The following is an 11,170-nucleotide window of genomic DNA, read 5'->3' as shown; positions in this document are numbered from 1 at the left end:
CCCAAAAATATTTTTAACATGGTGTGATATGTCTATTTTATTGGTACGATGACGTTCAAATTCACAGCATGGTATGATATGCATTACGTTTTCAGAGCATCCTGGCAGATAAGGGAGATGCTGCGCTTTATTAAAAGAACTCGAGTTGGAAACGTGGGCATTTGCATCTATACCCGCTTTTTGAGTCACGTTTTAACTTGTGCCCGCTTTGCAAAAAAATTGCAAGCATACCCACTTTTTCACGTAACTTCAGCATACGGGCTAAAATAGCAAAGGCAATCACGCAAACCTTCAGCATTCTAGTAGACGGGACTGAAGTAGCAAGTGTGCAGAAGTTTTTGTTTGTAATTGTTGAACTTAAGCATAGTAGCTGAAGTTTTGTTCTCTATTTGCTGAAGTTTTTGTTTTTGTAACTGGCGAACTTAAGTTTTTATTTTGTAACTGGCGAAATTCAGCTCTAGAGCTGAAGTTTTTGTTTTTGTAACTGGCAAACTTCAGCTCTAGAGCTGAAGTTTTGTTTTGTAACTGGCGAACTTCAGCTCTAGAGCTGAAGTTTTTATTTTTGTAACTGGCGAACTTCAGCTCTACAGCTGAAGTTTTTGTTTTGTAATTGGCGAACTTCAGCTCCGATCACTAGCCCTATCACGATCCCCATTTCAAATCCGAAGAATCCCAATATTGTGCTTGTGAATCCCATCTCAAAATCTTCTGCAAGGAAACAGAACAGTCATTTTTGTTTTTACATTCCTACGTTTAATGAAAGCAAAGATCTTTAGAATTAGTTACCAGAATTAAGGGAAAGTCTCACCACCAAATATTAGCAATCTGGGGGGAAAGTCTCACCACCAAATATTAAAGAAATGGCATTGAACAACGACCACTCGAAAAATCTATGTAAACCGCACAATGTTAAGTGGCCTATCGGATTGAGGCCGGATATAATTTTGAGGAAGAGAAGGAGGAGGAGGAGAAAGGGGATGAAGTTGTTTAAAAAGTGGGTACAAGTTAAAACTTTTAAAAAAAAAAGGGTATATGTTAAATGAGAGCGACCAAATAGGGTGCCCCGTGCAATTTTTACTGTTATTACATTGTGTCAAAGTAAGTACCCTCTTTGGCCCATTTTAATTGATTTTTTTGGCTATTTTCACACATCTTAAATCCTCCTTTGAATATTAATTAACAATGAAATTGACTAAATTAACGTTTTCATAAACAATATAACAAATACTCGTAGGCTCTTTACTCCAAGGACAATTTTGAAGAAAAAAGTTAATTCCTTATTGATATATAAAAAAATCAAATTATATTATGGATCAGAAAAAAAAGGTCAAAAAATCAATTAAAAAGGGTCAGAGAAAGTACTTAATTAATCTTGTTTGGAAACTGTCTGTATATGGTTCATCCTTTGGAGCCATATAATTGTTAAGATCGAAAAAACCAGGCGTCATGCAGAAACTAGTAAATCAACACTTGAACGATGATAAAAATAGACAATAGAAGAGAAATATACCAAAAGAGAACAAATATTTAACGTGGTTCGATCAATTGACCTACGTCCACGACGGAGATGAGCAATCCAATATATAAATGAAAGTACAAAATATCGAGAGAATATAAAGAGGCAAACACAAGTGACACACTAACACTTGTCCCAAAAAGTTCTCCCCCTAAACAAGACGCTCAAACCCCATATGGCTACATTGTGGATGCTAGTGAATGAGAAGCCACGGTCTTAAATTTATAGTAGTCCAAATATTTTCCTTACAAGAAAGGGGACTAGCCAAATATGAAAGATTTATAATTTTCTTCTACAAAAATAAAAATTCAATTGTGATAAATAGTTTTCATTTCCTTCAATAAATATAATAACTAAATATGTTAAGAAAAACAGGAATCTGATAAGATAGAATAAAGATTGGCATTCGGAAGCGTAATAAGAAAAAAGTGGACCCCTCTCCGTCCAAAAAAAAAAAATGGAAGGCTCCTTCAAATGCAATTCAAGAGAATTTAAGGTACAAAATTTCCAGATATGTAGAAAAAGGTGTTTTTATTATCTTCCTCATGTTTCAGGCTTAGGGTTGAGGCATTTTCCTTAGGGGTGGGCATTCGGTATTTCGGTTCGGTATTTAAGAATTTTGGTTCGGTATTTCGATATTCGGTTTATCAATTGTGTATACCAAATACCGTACCAAAATATTTCGATACGGTTCGGTATTTATTATTTTGGTTCGGTACGGTTTCGATTTAATATTCGCTAAATAAGAAATACAAACGAGTGACAATTCTCCTATGTTCATTGCTCTGCTGTCTAACTATTCAGCCAAGAAATACATATACAATGAAATTGAAGAACAGAACAATGAAATTGAACTAATAGAACAACGAAATGCTGCTGTCTAAGTCTAACTGTTCAGAAAGAAGTAAGTGGAAAGAAGCAAATACACATGAAAATTGAATGATAAAATTGAACATAATGGCTTAACGCATTGTAGGCTGTAGCAGCATTTCGCTACTCACTTTCTTCAGTTCTTGTGGCTTAATGCCTTAATGGCTTAATCCACCATTCCAAAAAATGTGACAGTAGCATTGTAGCATCATTAACAAGCTGCAAATTTTTTCTCTGAAAATGGCCAATAGAATTAAATACAGTGCAATAGGAGAATTAACAGTAGCAGCAGAAGTAACAAAATGGAAAATTCTCCACTAAAGGTCAAGACTTTCCTACCAAATGTGTGACTTTAACTTGCTAAAAAGATAAATACTAGAGAAAAGGTTCAGTCTTTTCTACCAATCTTGACTTCAACACAAATCCAGAATGTCTTTAATCAAAAGCTTGAGCTTTAAAAAACAGCTCTAATGGGATATCCCAAATAAGAAATCAAAACAACCAAAGATATCCACATTGCACGAACCTAGTACAACCCCTCCAGCTTAACATAAAAAAATACATTTAAAAGTAAAAATTCTCAAAGATCTCAAAACTAGTAGCAAGAAGATTATCAAGATTTCATTTTTCCACAACACCAAGATTGTTCGTTATTTAGACAACACTTCAAGTATCACTCAATTAACAATATTAAAAATTTCTTAACAATACAAAACAACAGTCGATCTCTTTCTGAATTTGTGAAGTTATCGCAACAACAGTCGATCTCTTTCTGTATTTGGTCTTCGTTAGCCCGGAATTTGTGAAACTATCGCCCTAAATCGGAATTGACTTTCTGAGGAGTGAGGAGTGAGGAGTGAGGACTCAGTTCGTTCATGACTGCCTAATGCTAATGCCCTAATCTTTAGAGTTTATACTTTAGACCCTAATTGAATAGAGATTGGGCTTGGGAAGTTGGGCTGGGGCGCTGGAGTGGGCAGTGGGGTGGGAATTATATTAAACATATTTGAGCCGGGGCGCTGGGCAGTGAGTGTAGTAGCTAACTATTGGTCCAACTTAAAGAAAAAGTCTTTAAAAATTCGGTATTTCGGTATACCGAAATTTCAAGATTCCAACACCGAGGACCGTACCGAAATACCGAAATACCGAAAATATAATATCGAATTAGACCGAAATACCGAAAAAAACCGAAACCGAAATACCGAATTAATTCGGTCCGGTTCGAAATTCGATATTTTGAATTTTATGCCCACCCCTAATTTTCCTGGACCAAGCCACTTGAAGAGTAGTTGGAAATGAAAATATCTTTTCCGGGGTAGTATTCTTTTATGTAGGTACTCTACTTATTTTTCCTTGGATTACAGTTTTCAAGAAGTAAGATGAGTTGTTTGAATAAAAGACCACAGTCCATCTCAAATAATGTGGGGGACAGACGAGAGTCATGATTTCCTCGTGTTTATTGAAGGGAAAATTATGCGACAAACAAATATTTATAGAGGTCGTTTGGTAGAGTGTGTTAGAGAAAATAATGCATGCATTAGCTTTGTGTATTAATAATGCTTTGTTTGGTACACTTTTTCAACCCATGTATAACTAATACAAGCATTAGTTATACACTTTATTTGGTATTATCCTATGTATTGCTAATGCATAGAAAACCATGGCATTAGCAATACAAAGGCTATTAGTGCATGCATTACCATGGTTAAAGATAAAATTATCCTTAAAGTCCCTTAAGTTAAAGAATATGGAGGGCATTTTTGCAAACAATTAAATTTCTTAAAATTTATGCAATTACACCACACTAAACAATGCATAAGAAATAATCTCTGTATAACTAATGCTTGCATTACTAACCCATACATTACTATGCATTGCTAATACATCTTATTTAACATTATTCTTATACGTCCTACCAAACGACCCCTGTATTTATTATTTGTAACTATACTTTAAGCAAAGGGAGAGAATGTTATTCACCTTTACCTATTTTCCGTCTGATTTGACATGTGTTCCACACCTTCAACATCTGTTCCAGCGTTGAAGTAAATAGCTTTATGAGCTATAGGTTGTGCAAGGGCCCAGTTTCTAAGGAGATTTTGGGCCTTAAGATGTGCCAAGCAAAGTCAGACAAAAGATATTGAATTTTTACCAATTTATATTATATTAAAAATTTAGTTAATTCTAATTAAAGAGGTTATAATTTAATAATAATTTAATATATATTTTAATTATGATTTAATATCCTTTAATTATAGGGCTTTTAATTGGTAACCAAATCCTATGCCTTACTAATGAACAATTTTATTTTGTGTCTCATACAACTGACATTAGTTGTATGAGGCATCTTTTTTGTCTCATAGTTTTGTGGACCCAGATTTTTGTGAACCCAGGAGTGTAAGATTGGGGTCCACAAATTTGTGAGATAAAAAGGAGCCTCACACAACTAATGTAAATTGTGTGAGACACACAATAAAACTTCTCCTTACTAACATACCCGCCCTTTACTCCCATACCCCTGCTATCACATCCAAAAACATACCCCTGTAATCAGTTTCTTCCCCTTTCCAGATGCTTTCAAAACCCTTTTGTTTACCCTTAGAATGGATAATAATTTAATTTATACGCAGTTTTAAATATATGTGAATTGATTCACCACAAATAATAAAGAATGTTAGATAAGTGAGTTAAAGACGCAATGAACAACCAAATCAGTCGTGACGTTATGGCCTAGCTTGAACTTGTACTGGATAATAGTTTCTTCCCTCGGTTAGGTCCTGGGCTCGAAGCTAATCAACAAACAAAGAACAAAGAACAAAAATAAAGTCAAGACTTTGCAGTAGCTAAAGAGTAGAGAAATAAGTTTGTATCGCCTTGATATGCGTGTTACAATGTGCTTTATCAAAGAAAAACATCCCCTTTATATAGTAGGAGAGTTTCATCCTTAGTACAATTCTAAAAAAAGTAAAAAAATCCTCATATCTCGTCAATAACTAATTCGCTGTCGACATCGGGCGAGATCTGCGCCGTGATATCCGATAGGGTACGGATATCACCACCCTCAGTTAATCGTGTGCAACTGTTGCTACGTTTTTCGAGGTCTCGGAGCTTGTTCCGAGTTTGGGGAAGTGTTGTCTTATCAGGCCCCATGGCAAGCACTCCGTTCGGGCCTTAGCATGAGAAGTTCCCGGCTTCAATTTTGATCGCATGCAGTCATATCCTTGCTTCGTTTGACCTACGGAGAAACCGGTGCTCATTGGCCTCGTTTTTACCTATATACAGATAGCCCCCTCGTTTCCCACAGAGTAGGTTTGCTGAAATAATGGAAAACGATAGATAAACCCCAGCTCCTTCCTTTGTACGTTACAACCGAGATGAATAAGCCGAAACGTCCCATCAGTCGCGTCGTTCTGAATTCGGACACATGTCAATCATTGCCCGGTTGCCTTCGAATGCGAAACATTGCGTATTTCCTCCTATAAAATCTTCGCCCCCTCTTACTTTTTTCACTTTCTGATCCCAGCTTTGACCTTCGAACTTTACAAAGGCTTTCAACTTTCTCAGATCTTCATACCTCGCTTCTCGAATCTTCACATATCCATCTTCAACCTCCAAACCTTCATATATATATTTCTTGGATTTTTAACCCAGAACTTCATTTCTTCCTTTCTAACCTTGAAATCTTCATACGCCTTTTTCAAATCTTCATACATTTCCTAGATTGCGATGGCTAAAACTTCCAAATCGGTCCCCAGCAGGCTGCCCCTTCATCTTCCCACCCGGCCACAAAAGCCGAGGTGGCTGGTCCCGAGGTTGAAGCTCCCGAGGCGGCCAGCGAGCCCCCCATGAAAAGCTTTATACCCGGGGGTTGTTCAATAACAGAGGACTTCAAAGTCGAGAAGGCCTCATCCAAGCAGGACACAGGTAAATGAGCATGGAGATACATATGCTCCATTACTGAAGATATTCTTCCCACAGTCTGAGAGGACTGTAAATTGTAAGCAAAGACGTGGTTTTCCCCGGTTCTGAGGACGATATTACTACTCATGTGAAAGGGTATTTAAGTGTTTACACTTACCCATTCATGCTGGGGGCAGTAGACCCATTAGTTTTGGTCTTTTGCAAGAGATACGAGGTGTGCCTTGGGCAAATCTACTCGTCTCTTTGGAGGATCGTGATTCTCCTACGTTATTTTGTGAACAACGCCGAATCTCCTCGGTTCACCCTCGACCCCCCGTCACTACTTCTCCGGGGTTAGGCTAGATACTTACTGGGTTCGCGTTGATTTACGTACTCATACTGTACTTCTGCACTAAATGTGCAGGATCTGACAGGTTCATTTTGGTGATCATCTTGGCGCGTAGGCGCCGCTGTTGAGGAGACGTTGTGTGAGCTGCATTCTAGGCTAGGCATCGTAGTCCACCGAGTCTCCATTGTACTATTTATTTTATCCTGTCTCATTTACATTCTAGATAGATGTTGTATTATTATTGTACTCTTTAGTAAATGCTCATGCACTTGTGACACCGCATTTTGGGGTTAGACTAGTTGATGCTTACGGTTTCGTATATTATTATCGCCTTTCATTTCTTTTATAAACTATAAATGTTGTATGTTCCCGTGGATTTAGAAGTGTAAATCTCCTTCTTGATTAAAATTTATGATTTCGAAAGTATTAAAATGAATAATTAAATTGATAAATCACCGTTGACTTGTCTGACGGCGGCGTTAGGTTTCATCACGACCTATAGTGAATTTTGGATCGTGATAGTTTCTTATTTAATTTTGTACATGCTTGTGGTTGATTGTTTCAACTCTTCTTGGAAGTACACTGAATTAACCATCAGGAAGAAGAAATACATAATGAAGAAACAAGAATTTTGATGCAAGATTCACTAGATGCCTCAAGTACTGGATAATTTTGTTGTTTCATTCTTTTTTTGTAGGTGTTCTATAACATGAGATCTATTATATATCTGGCAACACATCAATAGTTAAATAAATATTTGTTCGAAATATTATTAATTTGCCTTATATGTATATTGTAGTATTGCTACTAATTTTTTTATACAAACAAGTAAAGTCATATATAGTCCAAACCGATGCGGAGTTCTTCTTTTGAGTTTTTGACCAATATTGTCCCTTATCTTTGATGGTAGGTTTATTTTGGTCCCTCAAATATAACTCTGAGAATATTTAGTCCCTTAAGTATGCTAAAGTGGAGCACCTTTAATCTCACTGACTGAATGTGTTCAAAAACTAACAGTGTTAACCAACTTTGATTCATGAAGCAAATCTTCTGTTCTAAAGCAAAAAGATTTCTCTCCTTTTATTGGATAACGCAAGTTATCACTTTTATTCCTCTTTTTTAGATAATGTCTTCTAAAATTTTAGCCTTGAAAATATCCCCTTCTGTGCAAGTTTTCAATGAGAAAATGGCATTGTATAGCTGTTGTAAAAATAATAGCCGAAAAAATGTATAAATTTTGTATATTATTTTGTATATATATACATTTGTATGTTAATATACAAAATTATACAAATTTTATATAATTTTTCGGCTACCAGATGTAAATAGTTTCTGGCGCAGGCTAAAAGTGATAATACAATCTAGTTATTCGTTTGCTTCAATAATTTACCAAGAAGTGATCTTAGCAGCTCTATTTTTTTTAAATTTTAACTTTTCTTTTTGGAAAAATCAACCGAAATTTTTAAAAGTAAAAGTTTCAACGTTAAAATCTTAAATTTATCAGCTCTGTACTATTAGTGGGTGTTGGTTTAAAAAATATTTTCGATAAGTAAATTAAAAAGACGGTGAGTGCCGAAACCAACCACGTAATTAATCTTGGACAGATTCTGTCAGTGAGACTAAAGGTGCTCCACTTTAGCATACTTAAGAGACTAAATGCGCTCAAGGTTATATTTGAGGGACCAAAATAGACCTACCCTCAAAAATAAGGGACAATATTGGCCAAAAACTTTTCTTCTTTTCCGGCTGTTAATTTGCTACTTGATATCTAGTCATGATCGAATTAGTTATTACATATTTTCCCCGAGTATAGATTTTATAAAATTTTCCGTCGCATTGTTATATTTCTTTTAAAAGCTACAACAACCAAGCATATTGCTTCAAATGGAATCTTAACTCTCCCTATGTTTGAAATCAATAAGCGACTGAGAAGCGCACATTTTATTGCAAACAATAGATACCATTCGCGCACCTGAACTTACAGTTGGTAAGTTAAATCACTTTTTCGAGTGATTGAGTTAGAACTTTGAGTATAGTGTGGAGCGAAAACCCGAGAACATGAGCTGGGCGATGGATCCCTAACCTTATGCAACTCAAAACACAAGACCATCCAAACCCTCAGACATTGATCAAGTTATTCCCAAACACAACAACCTTATGAATAAACCATCTTTCAAAGATATGTTAACCATCTCTAATCCAATGCTCTTCACGCCTACTGACAACCAACCTGACATGGAATTCCCAAAGTTTGACTCAGAAGAGCACATGATTGATCACTCAATACTAGCATACACACGGGGCATTAAATGCATATCGCTAACAGAAGAAGAAAAACAACGAATTTATAATCCATGGAAGAATTCTATCATTGTGAAACTAGTGGGGAAACGTATGTTATACCACTACTTAAAGAAAAAAATTCAAGAATTATGGAGGCCAACAGAAGATTTCCAATTGATTGATCTCGGAGAAGACTACTACATAATAAAATTCAAACGAAAGGAAAATATGAATAAAGCTATACAACAAGGGCCTTGGTTTATCAATGGACACTTCTTCTCCATTTCAAGATGGAAACAAAATTTTGTAACCACAAAAGAGAGAGTAACTACATCGGCAATATGGGTTAGACTCCCTCAATTGCCTACAGAATTTTACGATGGAAAAATTCTGAAAAAAATTGGAAATGCAATTGGGCGTCTACTAAAAATCGACGTTTGTACATCAACCACCTTAAGGGGCCGCTATGCAAGGATGTGTGTGGAGCTTCCGTTGGAAATCTCATTCCAACCCTTACTCTATGTTGTCCACCACAAACAAGTCATCAGTTATGAAGGAGAGAACTTCCTTTGTAAAAATTGCGGACGACTGGGACACACAGCAAGACAATGTATCTACATTTCACATAATACCAAGGACAGTGTTGAACCAACCAGGGAGCAATCAACAACAACAAAGGCAGAAAACAATCAAGAAGAATGGAAAACAGTGACTTTTACGAAAGGAAGGCAACAAGGTGCAAGAGGCAACCAAAAATACAACAATGCAAATACAATCAAGAACTCTAATGACCCAGGTATCTCAGTCAAATTGTTCAATACCAACACTGGTAAGTACTTAGATACACAAATATTGCAATACAAATCCAAGGATCATAAGAATCCTACTTCTTCGTTAGAAAAAAATGGTACATAAATTACGGCCACCATGGTTGAAGAAAAAACCACTTTTCCAACAAAAATAATTTTCCCTTCTAAGTGAAGAGCCAATGGTTTTGGAAGAAACCACTAATGGAGAAAAAAATAAAAATGATAATACCAATAGTTGCCATGCAATTGAACAAATGACCACACCTAAAGGAGACATTGACATGTTGAAAAAAACCGTGTCTTCCCCTAAAACAATTAATAATCTTATAAAAACTTTGCCATGCAAAATAATCCAATAACTGACAAAAATACCCCCCCCCCCTTCTAATATACATAATGAAAGGGATACAAATATCCTATCTAACCGGCAACATAGTAATAAACCTACCTTAACCAAAATCTTTCCCTAAGATTTGGTAATCCTTCCACCCCTAAGCATGCCATGCAAATGGCAAATGAAAAAGAAAACAGTGGACAAATGTCCTCCAAACTTGAGCACGCAATGGATACTACATCCATAGAGGATCAGCCTATAAAACCAAACATTGGGCACTCAAACGCCATGGAAAAAATAGCCCCAATGATTACCCTATCAACCAATCCCTCCTATACCACCAATAGCCCCTCTCCCACGCCTAACTTAGACCCTTTAAGTACCCAACCCTCTATCCAACATGCCCAAAATACCTTCAACCCTAAGAAGGAGACACAAACTCCTTCAACTTCTACGCCAATACAGAATCCAATCCATGGAAAACCTTCCGCCACTACCCCCTCAACCAGAGAACCCACAGATAATTTACGTCCACCCACCACAAGCATAGTACTACCAACCTGTGTCGTGGATGGAGATGGGCCTGATGGTTCATGCATGCTCATTCAATGTCCAAATAAATAGTCAGGACTCGATCATCATACTTCACGACACTCAATACCTAGCCCAACTAGTAACAGAAGGCATGAGGTTGCCCATGAGCAACTATCTCAACCAGGTTTGGCTCAACAATATCCTTCAACCCTTAGCACCCTCAATGAACTCCCAGCTAGTGCATGCAATGAGGAACCAATGGAGCTTACCACCACACTTCAACCCAATCTACCCACAGAATGCTCTCCCGGACATGCCTTTCTTCATGCCAGAGACATTAACCCAACTCAATCCCATATTCCTGCCATGGGAACAACCTCAGCCAGTCCAGGAGCCACCAGTTCCACCACCTCACCAACAACCTCCACCACCACCCCACCACCAAGTCCAGGAACCAGAACTAATAGAAGCAGAAATGGAGGAGGAGGAACCCCTCAATCTACTCTTAGAAAGAGTCCTAGAATTCTCAAGTCTAGAAGGAGTAAAAGTGTTTCTCTTCACGGAGAGGCAAGAGA

The sequence above is a fragment of the Nicotiana attenuata genome, chromosome 5, assembly GCF_001879085.1.
Source record: "Nicotiana attenuata strain UT chromosome 5, NIATTr2, whole genome shotgun sequence".
Lineage (NCBI taxonomy): Eukaryota > Viridiplantae > Streptophyta > Magnoliopsida > Solanales > Solanaceae > Nicotiana > Nicotiana attenuata.
Note: the sequence above shows the minus strand (reverse complement) of the source record.